General features: G+C 37.3%; 1 protein-coding gene across 2 annotated transcripts in view; it reads right to left on the reverse strand.

Moving 5' to 3' along the window:
• The window catches only part of LOC136853976 (lactadherin-like), a 908,376-nt gene that overhangs the window by 880,393 nt on the left and 7,174 nt on the right, over nucleotides 1-20,809 (reverse strand). The gene's annotated exons all lie outside the window — the stretch shown is intronic.

Genomic DNA, 20,809 nt, shown 5'->3' on the forward strand with positions numbered 1-20,809 from the left:
TATCGTAGTCAATCACATTACGGGTAAAGATGCAGTGATAGTTTTAGCTCTACCTAATGTTTTGCCTACATTAATTAACAATCAGGAAACAATGAACATAACTAAGAACATATTTTAACTTTGTCGCTTTTGACGGCTTATATTATATTATATATTATACTATATTATATACATCATTCATGCTGTATATAATATAATATAATATAATATAATATAATATAATATAATATAATATAATATAATATAATATAATATAATATAATATAAGCAAGTGTAATCATGCCGTCAAAAATGACAAAGTATTCTGGTTGGAAATTACAGGTTAGCAGATGACTGGTGGCCATTGGTAGCTGATCGTAAAATCACCCAGCCTTATAAGTGAAGAGCGTAATTTGACATGTTAGATATTCAGGTAAAAATTTACTGTCAGTAAAAAATGTCTGATTAGACGGCTGGACAAAACGGAAGCATAAAATATCACTGATGGCTGCAAAACTATTTCTGAATGAGTTCTCGAATGAAAATGTTTGGCACAGCGCAGTTAACCGCAGATTTGAACTTAGTGTAGCTGCTGTGAGAGTACATGCAGGTTGAATGTTTTCCAAGTGTATCTTTGAAAAATTGCATTCCTGGTATTACCTGTCCCCAAAGTATGTGCTAAGATTCCTTACTCTCAGCTGTTGAAAACTGGTCTTACAAAGCTAACTGGGAGGATTATGGAAGAACAAAATGTGATGCTTGAAAATCTATTACAAAAGAACAAAGTATTAAGGCATCATCAGAATCATCAGTGTTCATAACAAATTGAGCTTGTTAATAGAGAGTCAGGCTAGTTATCTGAACCATCACTTGAATTGCTGTTTTTTTTATTTTTTTATTTAAAGGCTTACAGTCTTGAGATACATAATGGTAGATTTACGTAGTAAAAGTTATACATAACCAAAAAGAAAGTTATTTACAATTAGAAACTTTTACAACCTATTCATTTTACATAAAAGATAAAAAATATATATAAAAAATTAATTAACTAATTAAAGTTAATATTCTCATATTTCAAAATTCTAATTTTTCTAAGAAGAATTGAAACCATTCACTGCGTTAAGTCCATGAAAAATTAAAAGAACTGTCATGATTCTTCGTTGCCAAATAGCGGAAACTGGGAAATTTTAGGCTGAAGTGCAGACAGCAATGAGCCAGATGATAAATAATGGGATAAATATGTAGGCTGGTGAAGTTCTTACTCTTCACCGATAACACTATTTGAAGAGTTTGGTCAGTAATATGAAATCCAGGCTTATTAATGAACAACATCTGAAAAAATACAAATAATATTGGATACAGCTTTAGTAGATGCCTAACCCCTAAAATATATTTCCAGCACTAAACAGGTATTTGTATAATACCGCTTCCCATCCTGTAAGCCATGCCAAATCTTCAGATATTTATCAAAGGAGTAAATTCCAAGAATGTTGTTTACCTGATGATTCATATATTTGTAACAGCGATAAAATCAATACAACCTGTTTTAGCTCATTTGTGCTTCTTTTACTACAATACTGTTCTTCGGTGTGGATATCTGCTTCTACCAGAGATTTGTCTCTTTTAGATCGAGTGGTTCGTGGTGGTAGGTTTCTCAGTCCTAACATTAGCAGAACTTTCGCATTGGCAACTGATCCCTGATCTTCTCCTCCGGCCGAGAGAGAGCCACCAGATTCGCTGAACAGCAGCACCGACATGCAGTAAAGGTGCCTCGCTGTCGAACTTCTCAGTTCCAGAGGTCTTTTGTTCCTCAAACCGTTGGACTGTGGAACAGCCTCCCAGAGGATGTCGTCCACAGGGAACTTCAGAGGTTCAAGCGAAGATACAATGCATTGCTACCCTAATACAACTCAGCTTGTATTTGAATAGATTACTGACACTTTTTATTTGTTTATTTATTTGTTTGTTTGTTAATTTATCTGGTTTTCTAATAAGTGATATCCTTTCTGTATTTCCCATCACCTTCTGTTACTCCTTTCGAATGAACACCATAATGTTTGGAAGCTTGGATTTCAAGTCAGTGGCCCCTGTGGGCTTGTTTCATATGAATAGGGTTCACCTTCTGTATAATAATATGAGTACATATATGCTCAATGTTATGACAAAATGCGTGTTAGAGGTGGAGGTAGTTGAACCTAATAATTAACCTTAGTTTTACTTTTTTCTTGGAATCAAAATATCTGAACCAGTGTTTCAATAATAAATGAAATTACTATTGGTTATTTACGACAGAATTCCCATGAAATAAACAAAATCCATTAAAAACTTTTTCAGTTAAGGTACAAAAAAACGTAAAAAATAATCTACATTCAAATCTCAGAGAAAACATGTTGGAACCAAGCTTGGGCAAGGTGGGGGAGGGGGTGAGTTCTATGAGACAACTGGAAAGTATAATGAAAATATGGTTTTCTGCATCCTAAACCTACTTCTTCCATTCCTACCTGACCGTGACTTTTATGAAGTCTTCTATGCATCACAGCCATTCTTATCCTGCAATTTCTCGCTCATTATTTCATCACTCTCTTCAATCCTTAATTTTACTCTACTCATTCTAAGTGATATTACCTAAGCTTACTTTAAGATGGGTGAATGCTCTTTACCTCAAACTTCTTCCCCCCTAAATATTTTCCAGATTTTTTCAATTTACATCCTCCCGAATATAGGCTAGTTGAAAAAACTACAAATTTGCTATACAATCTTACCACTACATCAACATTAACCGACTCACATTATTTATACTGTATATCCTCTAGGCCTACTCATTAACTTTATCATCCTCTACCAAACTTCACCATGCTCTCTTAAGCTAAATACTGCTATACACTCAGCTTGGTAGGTAGTATGTAGTACAATCAATTAGGCTGAGACCACGTCTGACTCGAAACTCCTCATATCTACCGTGATTTCTCATGTCCTACTGTAATTAACAGCGCAGTACCCTACTGTTTGCTTTTAGTTTTCTGTAAAAGAAAACTATTGTGACGGCTTTGTCTGTTCGTTCACTCTTTTCCTGTCCGCCCTCAGATCTTAAAAACTACTGAGGCTAGAGGGCTGCAAATTGGTATGTTGATCATCCACCATCCAATTATCAAACATACCAATTGCAACCCTCTAGCCTCAGTAGTTTTTATTTTATTCAAGGTTAAAGTTACCCATAATCGTACTTCTAGCACCAGTATAGGTACCAGTCCACCACCGGACCGTTGCTGAGTTTCATGGGCCGTGGCTAAAGTTTCATGCAGCATTATACGCTGTACAGGAAACTCCATTATGCCGAAAAAACTTCGGAGCACTTTCTACTTGTTTTCTTTTGAATCTGCCTTTTTTATTCCTTGTTGCAGTTCTTCCCAAGCTTATTCAAATACTGTATGAAACATCTAGCTTACGGATGTATCATGAGGTGTTTTTACCAGCACATTAAATAATATCACTCCTATATACACACGAGAAGTTAAGCTCAAACGTTGCTTCTGTTTATTTTTAACATATTTTCCATACCAATCCATCAGTATGACCTTTAATATTGCCTGGGCGATCCTGACAACATTCAAGGCATTACACTGGTTATAGTATAACCTTAAAAGCGGGGCAGCTGTTCCGAAAAACAAGAGATTTTTTAGCATTTCGTGACAAGAGCACCAAATTTGGTACACCTTACCAGGGTATTCTAAAACAATAACTGGATATGGCACAGTACGGACAGTCTGGAAGCCCGTCTCGAGACCAGGCTCTCCTGGCCTTGGCCTGACCTTTGTCTCAGAAACACAGTGGTACGGTCTAATGTAATCCGATCTCAGTGATTTGGCCAAGACCAGCAGCTTGAGGCCACTTTATGCATAGGCATTTTCACGATACAAATGACCCACTGTCACTGGCAGCCATTTTGACTACAGCAACCATAAATAACCTATGAACGCTTAATTTTTTAGAAAAAAAAAACATCAGCCAAAGGTTAACTAAATTTGGTGCCATCATCAAAATTGCACAATTAGTTTATCTCACTACCAGAACAGAAAGAAGAAATTGACCCCACAGACCGATAACGTTTTGTGAACAACTAAATTACTGATAACGTACATTTCTCTTTATCTGCTATGCTCAGTTGTAAATTAATCTCTTTCCTTCCAATTCACATTTGCTAGCATTTGAAATTTAAGGGAAATGAGATGGGGCAACTGACAGGTTAAATGCTGCATGCCCCATTCATGGCAAAACTGTATCATATGCAGTTGCTGGACAGCGGAATTCTAGTAGAGCCCTTGTAAACAATACTTAGATTCTAATCTTATAGAGTTCTTTGTGAAGGGCGATATAATTATTCTCAGGTAAAAGTCTGTAATTTCACTTCTGAAAAACTGATACAGTTTATCTCTACTCATTTTCAAATGCTTTCAATTACCAAACCAGAGAGAGAGAGAGAGAGAGAGAGAGAGAGAGAGAGAGAGAGAGAGAGAGAGAGAGAGAGAATTTCTTATATTTTTCCTCGTAACTATAATGACGATAAGGTCCTTAAAAAGATACAAGGCCCATTAGAGCAACCCATGGTCCACAGAGGGTTCCAGTGGCATATAAGTTGTCAGCAAGTTAATAGAAATTGTCAGCAAGTTAATAACCGAACTGGATTTAATGTCTTGCTATAAAAAAGACCACCAGAATAGCCAAGATTTAACTTTTTCACATGATATTCTTCAGCAACAATTAAGGGATTATTTACGCAAAAGCCATGCAACCACCCACCGAGTCATTATGAACCGGCTACCGGTACTTGATTATTCAAGGATTATACAACATAGTTTACGGGGCAAAAAAAGAAGAAAAAAAAATTCCAAAAAGCCGATGCTTTTTTAAACATTAAGCCGTTTCCCCGAAGGGTATGGTAATAAATGAGCGTGGCTGTGTAGGGGGTAGCGGACTGCCTAACGGCTAAGTGAGGCAAAAACGAACTAACATCATTTCAGAGAGGAATAGGATAAGGTGGTCTCACGGGCAGACGGGTTTTTAATTTTTCTCGCGTTCACATCACTTGGTGACTACGCTTAGCACGTGCAGCGACAAGGACGGGTTCACTGACAGCGGAGTTGGTTGGAACAACAAATTTGGTCACGTTCTTCCAGCACTTACAAAAAGTAAGCAGCTACAGTTATAAGCGTTTATATGGATGCGCTTATAAATAATATATATATATATATATATATATATATATATATATATATATATATATATATATATATATATATATATATATACATACAGTCACGGAAGGCATATCCTTTTCCATATTTCTAAAGGATCTAGAAATATACAAAATGTGGAATAATGTATGCAAAGGAAAGAAAGATGCAAGAATGAGCTCGATTCACTTCTTGCCTGGTGACTTAGCAATCTTATACATGAACTTATAAATCATCATCAAACAAATGCCCCGAAACCGAAGGATTAAGATTCGTCAACAATGCACAAGGAAAATAAAGATATAACTCAAAGTAACTATTTCTAGATCTTGGTCTGTCTCACAGACTATGCGTTTGAATGTTATTTTTTGTGTCCAGAAACAAACTAGATATCCTGCACAAGGGTCTAACTTAGTATTTCTAAGATGAAAATGACTCTTCTTTTCAAGATTGATGCACTGTAAGTACATCCAGTATTTCATATACTCATAATTCTACCAACCATCAGCATTTGAAAGGAAAATTTACATCGATAGTCTCTCTGTGAACATATTAAATATTCTTCCTGCCTTTCTTACTGTGAATACTATTCAGTACCGTTAGCATGACCGATCACTGTATACTTACAGGTTTTTACATACTGCATATTCTTAGTATATACAGTATCATTTTTACTATTATCGTTTCAGCAGTGTCTGAGTGTAACTGTGAAATCTTTCCTTTTATGCTGGTATTTTTGTACTATCTATATTGTATGTGATACAGAATTTGTAGATAGCTTTGAGCTGATAGAAAATATACATTATTACTATAATTATTGTATTTAGTGAGGTAAACCCTATCTTAGCCTGAGGAATCGCTTTGAACCCATGAACCCACATACTCAGTTCTCTTGATAACACATTCTGTTCTTTTACTGCTTTAATTCTCTCATGAATCAACAGGCCAATATCAGTAACCGATTATTATGTTACAAAATTTCAAAGTGATAATCATTGTGCTAGATAACAATTCTACACACTGAATACAGAAAATATAGTTATTTTAGCCCGACCACATTATTTCTTTTTATTACGGTATTCTTTATCATTTTTCTCACTACAATTATACAAAATACGATTTCACCGGCAGATACATAATCCCGATGATTAGTTATCGTAAGGAAGACTTATGCATTCCCCTAATTAACACCGATGTGAAAAAAATTACATCAAGTACCTTAAAAAGGTTAAAATGGGACCATATACTACTTATGCTTATCAACCCACCCAAGCCGCGTTTGACTGATGTAAAACAAAATCGATCCACTGAAAGCTGAGCGTCTTTTACACATGGCCATTCATAGTTACTGATCTTAAAATACTCACTCAATTTTAGCAGCAATTCATTACGGGCATCTGATTCCGGAGCGTTTTAAGCAGACAATTTTGCCAATCACTTATATCCCGAGCGGCAAGAAAGCAAGATATTTGGCAGTGGATCTCACTGTCAATACAAAACTAATAGACTTCATTTTTTCGTCGCAAATCACACGTACCAAAAACGTACACGATAAATTCTGGGTGAATTGTATTGTTATATCTTTCCCTTTGGTGCTTTTTTTTTTTTTTAAATCACCACGTGATATAATAAAGGACGTTTAAAGTTCTACAATAGACACCACGTTTTAGATCAAATAAAACCATCTTTGAATCATTCAAGAACTAAAAAAGTCTTATCCTGCATGCCCCCCACTGGGGCCCTCCAGGCGGACGCCACCAGAAACGTCAAACCAAGACCGACCAGAGTCCTGACCTCTGACACGCGGTCGGCAGAAACAGGCCAGGGACAAGCTGTGGAAACAACGTTTATTATGTATTCTCGTCAGACGTAGTCGCCCGTGTATAAAAATGCAACTGTGTACAAGTGTAAAGACATTTCAGCTTTCAAGCCATATGTATCATATTGTCTCCCTTGGTAAATACAAGGAAACAGTTAATCTTTTTCATGTATGAGAAAGCACACTTTCTCCCAGTTGTATGCCCTTTTTCTTCTCATTTTGATCTTACTTTTCCGCTCGCGGATGTTAATGACATGTCCAGAGTTTTGATAAATAAATTAGTATGTACCTAGTCCATAAATCACTCGCCTCACTGTCTCTATACAGATGACCCCAAAGATGACCAACACAGCCAACACCGCCAGCACCAGCTCATCCAGCGACAACGGTGCAGCAGCAAGCATGCGCCTGCTGCCCTTCACAACCCACAACCCAGAGGCCTGGTTTTTCAGAACGGATACCATCTTCAGGTCTAAGAAGATCTCCTCGTCATCCCACGAAGCCAACGCCATCCTCGAGTTCCTGTCAGATGATGTCTTCGAGTAAATCGCAGAATGGCTCCCCAACCAACAGACCACCATCACCTAAGAAGCAGTGAAGGACCAACTATGGTCATCCTTCTGCAAGGCGCCTGCCCTCAGAGCTAGGAAATTCCTAGACAACGTAGGGACAGCAATAGGAGACCAGTGGTCATTGCATGTCTACAAGCAGCTGCAGTGGCTAGTGACAATCCCCGCCACCGACAGCTGCCAAGAGACGATGTTGGACCTTGTGAGAGAGGTCCTACACACAAATTACCCCATCAAACAATCATAGCTATCGCCAATGCATCGACCGTGCCCCCCGACAAGGTCCTGAAAACGGTTGATGCTGTCCACCTGGCACACAAGTCAACAAAGTCCACACAACCACCTGTAGCAGCAGCCGCCACATAGCCAGCAGCAGAGCAACGCCGAGACGGACAGCGAGACAGAGGGCTCCGCCGCCCCTATACACAGCTTCCAAAGCTTTGAGAGGGAGAACAAGCCAAAATACAAGGCCACAAGAAAAGAACATTCCAAGGACATATGCTTCTACCACCGGAAGTTCAGGACCAAAGCCCAAAAACGCAGTAATAGCTGCTGCATGTTAAAAAACCAACCAACAACGCAATTAACAGTCGGCACCAGGCAGACATGTTGACTCTTGGGAGATAACAATTCTGCCTATCGCTCTCTTTTTTCCAGATATGGGCAGAGAAGCTCAACATGTTTCTTCATCACGGACGAGAGATCAAACACAGAGTTCCTTGTCGACACAGGCACATACAAATCATTTGTGCCAGCCAACCCGCACGAATGCCTGAAGCCCAGACGTTTGGCACCAGACAAGCTCGCCCATGCCAAACAAGCTTTCCAGGAAATGGAACAGGCAGGAATATGCCAAAAAGCCTCCAGCCCATAGGCTTCGCCCCTCCAAATGGTACCAAAAGCTGACAGCACAGGCAACCATGTGGCAATTATCAACAACTCAACATTAAAACAGTATCTGACATGTACCCACTGCTGAACATCATAGACATTACAGACCAGATGGAAGGCACCAAAATATTCACAAAGATTGACCTGATGAAGGGATATTTCCAAGTCCGGTCGCGAAGAACATAGAAAAGATGCCCATCATCACCCCTTTCGGCACATACACATTCAAATATAGCTGCTTTGGCCTTCAGAATGCAGGCATGACCTTCCAACGTCTGATGGACGAAATCTTGAGTGACCTACCCCACCTCAGACAAGTCCTGCAAATACTCAAAGAAAACATCCTCATAGTCCGGGAGGATAAATGCAAATGGGCAAAACCAACAGTAGATTTCCTGGGCCACTAAATCAGCACCAACAGTGTCAAGCCTCTCCCGGCAAAGGTCCAAGCAATCACCGACTTCCCAAAACCGACAACAATTACAGCAGTTCAGGAATTAATGGGAATGATCACCTATTACCACAGGTTCATTCCCAACCTTGTAGAAATAATGAGTCCTATATACGAAAAACTATATGCCAGTATTCCATGGATCCAAGATGACAAATTTAGAAGGAATCTCAAGTCTGTAATTTAAAATGTTGCAACTTATTTTAATTCCAAAAAAATCCCCTTACAATAAGATCACTTATTAAATTTAAGGACAGAATCTGCCCAATAATGCAATTCTCAGTCATATATAAATATACTTGCCCCAGATGTAATCTGGGGGCATACATAGGGTTCGAAAAATGATTGCTTAAGGTCAGAGCTGATTCACATAATGGTGTCAGCATCGTACTGGCTGCAGACTGCCCAATCCAAAATTTTCTAATATCAGAAATCACACAAAATTTGTAATACCAGCATCGATTATTCTGACTTCTCTGTCTTGGGCCAAACAAGCCGTTTCTACGAACTGCTCATCTTAAAGTCATTATTTATTAAGCAGTTAGTGCCCAAGTTGAACACACACACCTCCTCCGTACAGCTGTATCTGGCTTGAGCCGGTTTTCTTCGCTGTTTCTCCCTCCTTTCCGAATCATTCGGCATTCAACTTTTAGTGTAGTACGTGCTTTTTAAACTGTTTTGTTTTAATGCATGTTTTGTATAATTTGTTGAGACTCAAAGTCATATTCCATGTATTTTTAATTTGTGTTGTTTTCTCTTTTAGCCTTGATGATGATAATTTGTGTTGTTTTCCCTTTTAGCCTTGATGATGTAACTATGTTGTTACGAAACGCGTCGGCAATCAATAGGCTATATCGCCTTTGGATGAGAGGCTATCTCCTTGTCACCCTGTCCTTCTATATGCTATAGCCCGCTTGCACCAACATATTCTGTCTTTTAAACGGTATAAATATAAATATAAATATAAATATAAATATAAATATATTACATATGTCAATATAAATATGTATATAATATATATAGCCTAATATATATATATATATACATATATATATATATATATATATATATATATATATATATATGTATATATCCTATATATGTGTGTATATAGGCTATATACTATATATATATATATATATATATATATATATATATATATATATATATATATATATATATACAGTATATATATATATATAATATACATGTATACATATATATCCCATATATGTGTGTAAGTTCCTCATTGGACGAGTCGGTAGAGTTCTCGGATAGCACTCTGCTAAGCCCGAGTTCGAGTCTCCGGCCAGCCAATGAAGAAATAAAGGAATTTATTTCTGGTGATAGAAATTCATTTCTCGGTATAATGTGGTTCGGATCCCACAGTGAGCTGTAGGTCCCGTTGCTAGGTAACCAACTGGTTCTTAGCCACGTAAAATAAGTCTAATCCTTCCGGCCAGTCCTAGGAGAGCGGTTAATCAGCTCAGTGGTCTGTTTAAACTAAGGTATACTTACCTTATATATGTGTACCGTATATACGCTATATACTCTAAATATATATATATATATATATATATATATATATATATATATTCATGTCAGTGTGCTTTATCCGAAAGAGCCTTTTGATTTGCAATTGCCAGCCCCATGTCCATATTCTCCTTGGCTGGACCCTAAACAGTCGAACAAGTACTCCCTTCACCCCCCTATGTCAACAGAGACTCACTGGAATTTAACTGAGCATTTCTGGATAGCTTCGTCTCACCCGGAGATCGAACCCTAACTCTCCAGCTGGTGAGGCGAGTACCATGAGCATTAGACTACGAGCATCCATATCTATCTATCTATCTATACAATAAATGACAGACCAGAAATCGGCCACACCCAGGAAGAGTAAACGCCTCAAAATACAGCTCAACAATTAATAACAACATTAAGAGGTAGAGTATATATTTATCCGATGCAAAATGCTTTTCAAACGTAAATAAAAACTTGAAAAAGAAAAGTATAGGAAACAAGAGAAGGGATGCAGAGCTTTCTAGTGCATGACAATATAACAGCAGTCAGACAACAAAACAACATTCAATGGCACACTGTCTATCAAAGACACAGTAACGAATGCCGTACCTTAGCCCGAAGACAAAATGAGCAACTCTTTTGTGCATAAGCCTCCAAGCTGTAAAAGTCAAACGGGAGATAACTCACTATGACCCACTGACCTTTTCGTGGGAGAGAAAAATAGACGGAGACGTAGTAAAGAGGAAGGGGGCCGATTCCCACACCCACCACCCAAAGCCAGGCTTTTTAAATCCCGCAGCTTTTGTGGCGAGGAAAAACACACCGCTAAAAATCGCTGCATCAAAAGTACAATTGCTGTTTCTGTGCAGCAGTCACGACTGCCACCAATACTAACGGTGAATGAAATAAAAATCAACTGCCAAAATTGAGAATGTTTCTTATCCAGTGCTCGACTTTTCTGGGCGTCCTGCTTTTTACGTCCTATAATAAACATCGTGGAAAGTGTTGACACAAAACTCAGCGACGCAAAACGTCCAACAAAAACAGCCGGGAGTCTCCGATACTTTTCAAATGCACACGCGCACGCGCAGTCGTCCTTCCGCAATTTCTGGGAAGAATAAATGGGCTAAATGACAGGACGTTATCGGGGATAACTTCGATTCCGCTGCAAAAGCGCTATAATTTTCCATGATTACCTTTGAAATATCAAAGGCAAATTTAACGGCTAATGCGCACACTTTAGCAGTTATAATCCAAACCCCAATAACACGCTCACACAGTCAACACTCTTTGTAAAGACATTTGTATAATTTATTAGCGATAATAAGCGCAGATTATAAGGAAGCAAATTCAAAACCCTAATACCTACCTACCTTGTAAATCAGTGACGGAAGCCAGTATTTCAACAACACCGAAAGACCATTAATCAGCAACCCACGTTCAATCAAATACTCTAGATTTTACAGACTATATCAAAAGAATTGATATTTTTCATAATAGGGTTCCAAATAAATGAAATTCGGACTGTTTCAGTCCTAAATGGCAGTACGGTATATTCATTCTAGTTTATACCTCTCGTAAACCTACTCACATTCATATGGAATACGCTTCCCTTGGAGCATTTCCGTGACGCACTTCTTTTAAGCATGACGCAATAACTCAAGTTTGATCTCAAGGCAAACAGTTAAGCAAACCTGAGAGCGTGCGTGCGTGCGTGCGCGTGCGTGTTACGCCAATATCATCATCAGTAAACCCATCAAACCCGAGAGAACTAAAACATTACCATGGCTGCACTGCAAATAACACTTGCAGTAATAAAAAGAATGACAAGAAAATATTGTAACGTGTCCTTACGTTTTCTACTTACCTGACTTTACGCAAGACTGTCGATACAGCCCGACAATCATGCGCGTTCATGGGTATTACTTTTCAGGCTTGCGTATAGGCTATTCAGGTAAACATCATTCTAAAATAGCTGAGCTTTTTTTTACTGAGATAACATCTTCTTGCATCTTTTCGATTTTTGGTCTAGTCTTCAACTCAGCATGGAAAAATACTTTGCAGAACGGAAAAAAAGCTAATATCATATTTAAAAGACTGGCATGTTAATCAGACAATTTATAATATAAATGTAGAAATGTCTCTCACATTGTTTAATCTATATATATAGCCTACATTATATATATATATATATATATATATATATATATATATATATATATATATATATATATACACAAATATATAGTAGGCAACACATCAAATTCACTATTTTCCATATAACTTCCACTCAAGAATAATTCCCCTTGGATGTAAATTATTCCCAAGATGTAGTGAATGCGATATTAAGTGATTATTGTGGCTTAATATTAAAAAGTAACGCATGTATAACTGACAAAAAATTCACTATATATATATATATATATATATATATATATATATATATATATATATATATATATATATATATATATATATATAACTAATGTGCATATATAAATGTATATGTGTATACATATATGCACATGTGAATATATAAATGTATATATATATATATATATATATATATATATATATATATATATATATATATATATATATATATATGTAACCTATATGCATATATATATATATATATATATATATATATATATATATATATATATATATATATATATATATATATAGTATGTATATATATATATATATGTATATGTGCATATACAGTATATGTACAGTATATATACGTATATGTATATATATATATAAAAATTTAAGTATACCTTAGTTTAACCAGACCACTGAGCTGATTAACAGCTCTCCTAGAGAGGGCTGGCCCGAAGGGTTATATTTATTTTACGTGGCTAAGAACCAATTGGTTACCTAGCAACTGGACCTACAGCTTATTGTGGAATCCGAACCACATTATGGCGAGAAATGAGTTTCTATCACCAGAAATAAATTCCTCTAATTCTTCATTGGCCGGTCGAAGACTCGAACGCTGGGCCAGCAGAGTGATAGCCGAGGACGATAATCACCAGTCCAATGTATGCATATATACATACATACATACATACATACATACATAGGCCTACATACAGTATATATATATAATATATATATATATATATATATATATATACATATATATAGTGAATTTTTGTCGCTTATACACACGTTATTTTTTAATACTCATCTAGGCTACAATATTAAGCCACAATAATCACTTAATGTCTAATTCACTACATCTTGGGAATAATTTACACACGGGAAATTACCGGTATTCTTGAGTGTTCCAACTGAGTATATAATCATCGGAGCTGCTCATTACACACACACATATATATATATAATATGACAAATATATATATATATATATATATAATATATATATATATATATATATATATATATATATATATATATATATATATAATGAGCAGCTCCGATGATTATATACTCAGTTTCCATACACGCTGATTAAGGTCTGGATCAGTAGAAGAATAAAGCTATCCCAATATTTTGAAGACACCTTGCCATGCAGCCCATCTAAATGAATCTTCCCGCCGAAGATTCGAATCGAGCAGCCTACTACCTCGAACTAATAACTTGCAGTTTTAGCTTGACATCATTCCAGGAAAACGACAGCCCGATAGCATCATTCCAAACTAAGCATTTTCAGACATATTGAGGCCTAACGGCAGTTACACACAAAATAAACTTGAAGCCATAAAATGCAGCTTGTATATAGGCTGCAAACAAAAACACGTTCGAAATTATTAGTATATCTAAGCAAATGCGCGCTAGGGTAATTTTCAACCTTTTTAGAGTTTTTCATATTACTGTTATACTGACCTCGCATGATTACCGATATTCTCTCTTTAATAACGCAAATTCAAAATTAATTCTCACTTTCTTCGAACTTCCTATGGTTTCTAACTATGACCAAAGGTTTAATCACACATTTTTAAACATCGTTGGTGCTGCTGCGCTCCACTGACGGCGCTTCATTGTTGCATCACGAGTAATCAAGAAGCGGGCGTCCCTTGCAGACCAGGAAATTGGCCTCACATTTCAGCGACCAGAAGCTAACAATTTAGTTGTAATGGCCACTCTTGGTTAGCCATATGAAGAGGGGCTAGGTGTTAGCCATATGAAGAGGGGTTAGGACTTCATCATGTACATTTTATTCTTTTTTTCAAGCAAACAAAACAAAACTCCGATGACTAGATAGAGGTAATATACAGAAAGTAAGGTGCTGCTTTGGCTTGTTATCTACGTGTTACCTACTCCGCGGTGTTAGTACTAAACATGGAGGAAGCTCCTTGGGACACGGTGTTTAGTACTAGCCCTTCGGGTATCAAAGTATTATATACACCTATTTCTATATTGTGTGGTCAACAAATTATATTAATAAACGATATCTTCGTGCGGCTGTCTACTTTACATTTGCCATGCGGTTTTTAGTACTAGCACCTCGGAGTAGGTGGCGCGTAGACAGGACCCACTAAGACAGGTGGGTCAGACAATGACGTCACACGGGCTCGTCGCTGGCGGGACCCACTACGTGGGTACTGGCTCAACGATACAACAGAACGTTCGACCATCTTCCTCGTCTTTGCATTCATAGTTTCAGTTTTGTATTGTATTTTAATGAGAGTTAACAAGTAACCTCATTATTTAACAGCGTTTGTTTTTTCTTAAAAAATACAGCCTCATATATCAAAATTGAAAGTGATTTTTTTATCGATAGACGAGGGTAAGAACTTTAAGTAACTAACTTCTATCTTTCCTATTGTTTCAAACATCTTAGACAAACATGACGTAAACCGCAACGAGGATTACCCACAATACCTCAAACACTCAATATATGAAAAGAAATTTGTCCTCATGGAACTTGTATTTATGTACAGTAGTGCTAAATATTTAACTTTATTCATTTCCTCCTTTTACTTCTGGAGGTTTCAATTTTCTCTACATTTTTTAAAAATTTTTAGCACGTTAAGGTGCCACATTCTGAAATACACCAGACAGATATTTTTGCCAAAAATCTACCACCTCAGCTGGTACACCAAGACCGACTGTCTAAGTGATGAGGTTTTTATGCATTTTCCCTCTATGAGCGGCATTCCATGCATTACACTGAATACTTCGCTGAACTTTATTAAATGAGAGAAGAATAATAGATTTTGTGAGTATTTATGCACAATGCATATACATACATGCGTTGTATGTATATAAATTACATTAGAAGTATTAATTGCTTTATTCATGTAAATAGGCAACAAGGGCATTTAAACACCATTTGCCAAATGAAGAAATGTCACAGCGTCATCCTTTAATAACCGCTTGTTGTTAAGGCTTTCAATATTCAGCGCCCGTAACTTCATTTCACCTATATGATCCTACGGTTTGACTTGAATAGAACATACCACTGCATTTTCAGGGTGACTTAATCTTCACGACGTTATATATTCAGCCACGTACAGTTTCCCCCTGGAAATCTAAAATATCTTATCCTCAAGTTTTTTGTCTTAAACTGTTTTCGAACAACCACACACTGCACAATTATTCGATATGGCTATGAAAAGGTTCTTTAACAATGTATCTTGAATTCCAGCGCTCACACACACACACGTGGAAGCGAGGACCTACTAGTTTACAAGGTCTGGACCAGGGGTTCCCAAACTGGGGGGTCATTACCCCCAATTGGGTCATGAGCCCTTTTCTGGGTCTAACAACTGTAAGCACTACATTCAGCTTGCCGGAACGGGGCTAAACTTTCCAGTCAGTCTCGGAACTGGCTCGAGTGCATGCGCAGACCGGTAGTGCATTGTAGGTACCATCTGTGCCATTTAAAATTAGTACGATTTTAGAAGGCTTACAAATGTGGGGGTCATGACAGGTTTGGTACTGCTGTAAGGGGTCACGTACTAAAAAAGTTTGGGAAACACTGGTCTAGACTGTCGTTGGTTTACAACCTATGAGCCATGGCTCACGGCCCACTCTAAGCAGTCGGCCGGGGTGATTCAGCATTCATCCTGGGAGCAATACATTTCTGGTTGTTCCCTGCTGCCTCGACTTTACTTAGAAAATCTTCCCATTCTTCCAGATCTCTGTTTTTCATATAGGCCTAATTACATCTCTTTTGTACCCTTCTTGGGATTATCTCATACTACAGGACTTCCGCACTTCTAATTTACTTGTTTTTGTGTTACATAGCCTATATTTGTAAATTCCAAGCTCGCAAAAGCTCTCCCATTTGTTTCTACTTACACACACACACACACACACACACACACACACACACACATATATATATATATATATATATATAGAGAGAGAGAGAGAGAGAGAGAGAGAGAGAGAGAGAGAGAGAGAGAGAGAGAGAGAGCGTGGCATAAATATACATATAGCCTAGTTACACAAATGGAATTATCAGCAGCTATTTAATTTATCATCTATGCATAATATACAGTAGTCCCTCGTTTCTTTCCGTTACGAGTAGGCTATTAACATTTTTCTGTTCTTATATCTTCTTTTCTATACAGACTTAGTTCCAGCTTTGCCAATTACTCGGAATATTTGATTGTTTTTTCTTTGTTTTTGCATGTGTTTATCATCAAAATACAAGATGCTTTTGCATGAATGCCATACCCGATGAAAAACATCTATTATGTTTTATAGTCTTCATAAGGGTTTGTCAAAACAAATAGATGATTATTGGGGTCATGAGTGTCATACAGTATACTGATAATAATACACATGAATGCCACGATTATATATAGATTTGTAACTGCACATGTTATATGTACAAAGCTTTTACGTAACAATTCCGCATTTAGGCCTATATAAGGAAATTCATTTTGGGAAGTGAAAAAATATTTCCATTAAGAATGGTACCAGCATGAAGGACGATTAAGCAACTATCTTTCCCAGTAGGGGTTTAATCCCGGCTGTTCGACGTCTTTCTGCCCTGTGGTCAGTTTAACACCTGAGATAGTAACTGGCAGGCTGCAAAAAAAAAAAAAAAAAAAAAAGTTCACGTCTAAGAAGAAACGTGTAATTTATTGTTGTTAAAAGCTAGAAAATTACGAGCGCTTCTAATAATTGGCAAAAATTGATCAGAAACAAATTATATTTGCTTTGTATAACTTATGCTGCCTTCACATACCGTACCATAAAACGTGAGTCGGAATATTTGATGTGGCAGAACCGGTCACCGCCATGAAGTAGCCGATAGGGTATAGCAGTAACGAAACAGGAAGGGTGCTACCTTACAAATTAGACAGAGACTCACAGACCTTACCTTACAGACCTTACAATTCGTTCGGGTTGCCCCAGGTCCCTCAGTGTGAGGCGCCTTTGATGTCTACCAGAGAGTTGCTAACGCATCTTCCGGTATATTTTGCATCTTCCAGTCTTGGATGGTCTGGGATGCATCTTAGATATTTGTCGAGCTTATTCTTAAACACATCTACGCTCACTCCTGTTATGTTCCTCAGATGAGCTGGTAGCGCATTGAATCGACGCTGCATTATCGATGCTGGTGCGTGGTGGATTAATGTCCTGTGTGCTTTCCTTAATTTTCCTGGTATAGTTTTTGGCACTATTAATCTACCTCTGCTTGCTCTTTTTGATAATTTTAGTTCCATGATATTTTCGGTAATTCCTTCTATCTGTTTCCATGCTTGAATTACCATGTAGCGTTCTCTTCTCCTTTCAAGACTATATAAATTTAAGAATTGTAGTCTTTCCCAGTAGTCAAGGTCCTTAACTTCTTCTATTCTAGCTGTAAATGACCTTTGTACACTCTCTATTTGTGCAATATCCTTTTGGTAGTGTGGGTACCATATTATATTGCAATATTCAAGTGGACTACGTACGTACGTTTTATAAAGCATAATCATGTGTTCAGCTTTTCTTGTTTTGAAGTGCCGGAACAACATTCCCATTTTTGCTTTGCATTTTGCCAATAGAATTGCTATTTGATCATTGCATAACATATTCCTATTCAACATCACACCAAGGTCTTTAACTGCTTCCTTGTTTGTGATTGTCTCATTATTAGGTCCTTTATATGCATATAGCATTCCTACTTTATCACCATAGTTCATTGATTCAAATTTATCAGAGTTAAATACCATCCTATTTATCTCTGCCCATTAAATGGAAAGAACCTTCCTGTGAAGAAGACGTCAGCAGAGCGAGGTAAAGCTTATACTTGACGGCACTGCTGCCCGGCCACTAGACCTAATAACCACGTACTTTTAATGAGGACGCATAAACTGCTGGGCAAAACTCTTTCAAATATTTTTTGTGTAATAACACACTTATCATTTGCGAGCCTGCACGAAACAAAAACGGCATGTTTCATCAGCGTTTTGTGAAGAGACATAATGACAGAAAGTAATGGAACACGTGCAAAAACTGATATTTAGTGAGAGAGAGAGAGAGATTCGTATAAAATGTCGAAAAAGGGAAAGACTGGTGTTCGTGGGCGTAAACTTTTGAAAAGTACATAATCTAGACGCTGACTTCATAACTTTTCAACGTAACTATTTGAAGAACGGAAACCGATTAGCCCACAGAAGTTCGGTAGGCCTATACTATTAAACTTGAAATTGCTTGCACCCTTCCCTTAAATGTGGCAGTAACCGTCATAAGGTTTCCTCTTGGTAAATCACCTTTCAGAATATGATTACTGAGGCGTTCCGTTAAAACCCACTGTCTCTGCTGACAAAGCCTATGCGGTGAATCATGCACCTGGTAGATGACCAGGTGTAAAGGGTCTCAGCTGAAGAGGGGAAGGCCAAAAGGCACCCTTTGGAAAAAGCCTATACAATATAAATATCTGGAGGCTTCATATGTAGTATATTATTTCTTAGACAGTTAAATGGCAGCACATTTTACAGGAGTAGCATCTGATTTCAAATGTCTTATTTTCATCTTATTGTTTCCGTTAACTTGCAGCGAATACATGTTTTCCTACACAACCCACCCCCTCCTCTCTCTCTCTCTCTCTCTCTCTCTCTCTCTCTCTCTCTCTCTCTCTCTCTCTCTGGGGATAACTACCAACTGGCCCTTGTGAGGAAATACAGTCACCCTTTGAACAAGAATTAGCAACCTAACAAGCAATCTGTGAAAGTTAATGATTTGTTCAGAGAGAGGACAACCTGTGACGCTGGATGATGGGACCACTATGAAACTTGTGACGATTTCTCTATTTGTACGAAGGATTAAGCACTACCACCATAAAGTACGATACGGGATGGTATTTCTTCATATCTTTGGAGCTCTGTGAACTGATGGCGCTGACTAAATTAACAGAGAGAGAGAGAGAGAGAGAGAGAGAGAGAGAGAGAGAGAGAGAGAGAGAGAGAGAGAGAGAGAATTTAATGTCCCCATACCCAATACAACGAAGCTTTATTAATGACCCTTACAATGGTGCTGCTGTAAAATGTAGAACTTGGGAGCCGATATGACATATTCTGTCAGCATACCCTTCATATAAACTTCATAACGTAATCATTCCCAATGAATGCATAATTGTCCCATCTTCTGAGAAGACACCACCTTCCCAGACGAGGCAGTGTCTAGACTTAAGGGTAAACAGACTGCTGAATCACTACTGTATGGCCTACAACAGAACCACACCCCATGCTAACAACAGAACTATGATCACGTTAAGCGTCACCAAAATCCAATTAACAAACACCAGAAAGAATTAATCATGAACCCAAAGAAATATTCTCTTATTTGTTAAACGGTTCTATAATGGTAGACTAATCATCCCGCTCGACTCAGCCAGATTAAGCTAAACAGGCAACAGTCAAATAACGACCCTTATACAATGCAAAGACGATCTTCTCCCTGGCCAGATATCTTGCATTCATAAGCCGACAGCAAACACGATTAGGTCTGCTAATGACTGGCCTCTGAGCTCCCTTTCTGAAAGAAGATTACCATATCGAGGATACACCATTAAAAATCGACAATACAGAGAAAAGTAAAAGTCAAAATACGTCATAACAGCTGAAAAATAATTGAATAATAAACTCAGTTACTCTACCGTTATTTATTATCCTTCCGATTCGGTAGTTAAGGAGTGAGAGCGACACTGACTATTAAGAGCATTGGCTTATGGGTGTATATGGAAGTGAATTATGTGTAAATATATAGCCTATATATATATATATATATATATATATATATATATATATATATATATATATATATATATATATATATATATATATATATATATATATATATATATATATATATATATATATATATATATATATGTGTGTGTGTGTGTATGTATGTGTGTGTCTGTATCGTTAGA

This window comes from Macrobrachium rosenbergii, chromosome 28 (assembly GCF_040412425.1).
Source record: "Macrobrachium rosenbergii isolate ZJJX-2024 chromosome 28, ASM4041242v1, whole genome shotgun sequence".
Lineage (NCBI taxonomy): Eukaryota > Metazoa > Arthropoda > Malacostraca > Decapoda > Palaemonidae > Macrobrachium > Macrobrachium rosenbergii.